The sequence below is a fragment of the Quercus robur genome, chromosome 1 (assembly GCF_932294415.1).
Source record: "Quercus robur chromosome 1, dhQueRobu3.1, whole genome shotgun sequence".
NCBI classification, from domain to species: Eukaryota; Viridiplantae; Streptophyta; class Magnoliopsida; order Fagales; family Fagaceae; genus Quercus; species Quercus robur.
In genome coordinates this window covers 27,335,038-27,337,666 of record NC_065534.1, presented here as the reverse complement: position 1 = coordinate 27,337,666, position 2,629 = coordinate 27,335,038, and positions in this window count along the sequence as shown.

Here is a 2,629-nt window from a genome sequence, read left to right as displayed (position 1 = left end):
AGGAGAGGTTGGCTGCTGCTTCAAGACTTTGTTCAAGGAAAACCATTCCTCAACATTTTTACATGCCCATAACTCAGGCAGCCAAAGAACCCAACGTTGGGCCTGCACCATTGAAGAAAAGGTGTAGAGAGCCCAGCTTCAGGCTAGCGCAGCTAAAGAAAAGGTGCAGGGAACCCAACTTGAGGCCCACACCGTTGAAGAAAAGGTGTCGAGAATCGGAAGTTGAGGAGCCTACACAAAAATTTGCCTGCGACAAGGCAGACGGCGCTGATGGCGGAGAATCTTTCTTCTGACACACCAAAAATCTGGTGTGACCAGAACCTGCTTCGGATTTTGACTAAAAGAGGGGAGGGTACCATTCCCACCATATCCAAGCGGGAGGACACCTTAAATATGTGCCTCCCCTGCCCAGACCACATCACTTTAAGCCTTGGAAGGATCCGGTGCCTCTGTGGCGGGTGAAGTTCCTCCCCTTCCGCCCAAGCCTCAAACATATGGCACTAAGGGAAGACGACACTGGAGGTGGGAACTGGTTATGGAGAAAGAGTTATGATTCTAAAGAGAGCAGAAGGGTTTATATGCCAGGAGAACAACCACCTGTCCTATTTATATGTAAAGGGTAAGGAGGTGTCATTTAATTTAATTTGAGCAAATTCCCAAGACATGCTGCAGACAAGGAAGCTCTGGCACAATTTCCAACACTATCCACCACCACAAGATTTAAAGATCCTCGTGAAGGCGCGCCTCGAAGACTGAAATGACAAAAGGCACTGCGCGGAGGACACCACAAGATTTAAAGATCCTCGTGAAGGCGCGCCTCGAAGACTGAAATGACAAGGGGCACTGCGCGGAGGAAGAATAAAGTAATGCCTCTTAATTCGGCACATCTCCCACGCAAATGGAAGGACACCAGCAGCAATAAGGCACGGAACTTGAACAAGTCACGAGGTGGGCTCAACATCACCAAAACCCTCCTTCCCAACTAAAAAGTCGGGAAGCAGGATTTCGAGGGGCTATTGTGGGGCCTGAAATTTGGAATCCCGGCCCACTTCACATTAATTGCCCAAAGCCCAAGCCGAGGAGCCCTACTGCCGAGGAGGTATGAGGAGAACCCCTTGATGGCCCAATAATACAGCCGAGGACAACCTCACGCTCAACGCCTCACAAAACGCCTGAAGAAAAGGACAAACTCAGTACAAGAGCAGTACAAGCTAGAAAGCTGCCAACACCATAATGTGGAGCCCAGCACCTGACAAACCCATACCCCATACCATGCTATCCAGTTTTTCCCAACCACTCTGACGTGAAGACTGATAGGACGAGTAACTGTCCCAAACAAGGAGAAACTGACACGTAGAAGAAGAAGGGGAATCAAATACTAGTATAAAAGGAGAAAAGGGGGGGTGGGGGACAAAAGGAGGCCCCGGAAAAAAGAAGAAAGAAGGAGGAGGAATGGTGAGAATGTGATGCTCCTCGGACTAATTCCGAGGAGTCAGACCTTCCAAACTACATTGATGCAAGGCTCAGCTATGCAGTCCCAACTCATCTTTGTATGATCGCTCATGAAACCGGAACCAGACCGAAACCCAGCGCCCAAAGGCAGGCCTTTCCAAACCCACTCTCTACAAATCATATTGTTCGGGCCCTTTACACACAAGCCCAACGTCAACCTTGGGTCGTTAAAAATCGTGTCCCTACAAAATACATAATAGTAATTTTTTTTTTTTTTTGAAAAAATAACATTAAATTAATTTCTATCCTTACACTATTTAATCTCTCATACCAAACACATTTGGTGTAAAAATAAAATATTTTCTAGCCTTCTAACCAAATTGAATCTCACAGCTCTTCACCTTTGTGGAATTAACACTCCTTTCTCTCTCTAAGGAATAGTAAAGTTCAACTTTTCTTTTCTTTTTACACTATGTTTGGAAATGGGAGAAGGTAGGGCTGTAAACGAACCGAATTTTGTTGAGTAGTGCATGTTCAAGCTTGGCTCGTTAGGAAAAATCAAAAGCTCAAGCTTGGCTTGAGCTTGAGCTCGTGGGAAAACCAAAAAGTTTGAACTTGGCTTAGCTTAGCTTAGTCTGATTAATTAGTCAAGTAAAACTCAAGCTTAATGTCAAGTTCAAACTCGAGCACAAGTCAAGTTTTTGAGTTTAAGATCTAAAAAAATTACATTATTAAATGTTTAAGTCTCTAAAATTAAGAAAAAAGAAAAAGAAAATAGTATACTCATTTTATCATGCATCTAGTCTTACTTATGATTAGCTATTATTCAAATTAATAATTTACATAATTAAATTCATTCATTCATCATTCCTTGTCTACAGCTTCAATAATTGTTCAAAATACAATTTTTACATTCACGTTAGATGGTGAAGGACTAGAAAAGTACATGTTTGTAACTATTATGAATGAGAAAATACTAACTGTTGAGGTCTAAAAAGGATCATAGTAAGGGAGGCCCAAAAAGAGTGAGCCAGGCCCAAAAGGAAAAGAACAAGCTAAGTCCAAGGAAGCAGGTGCAAGGGGACCACGAAGGAATAAAGAGGCCTAGGAGGCTTGAAGCCCAGACGAAGAAGCATCGAGAAGAAAAAGAAACCCACGGCAAGAGGTTAAGTAGTCA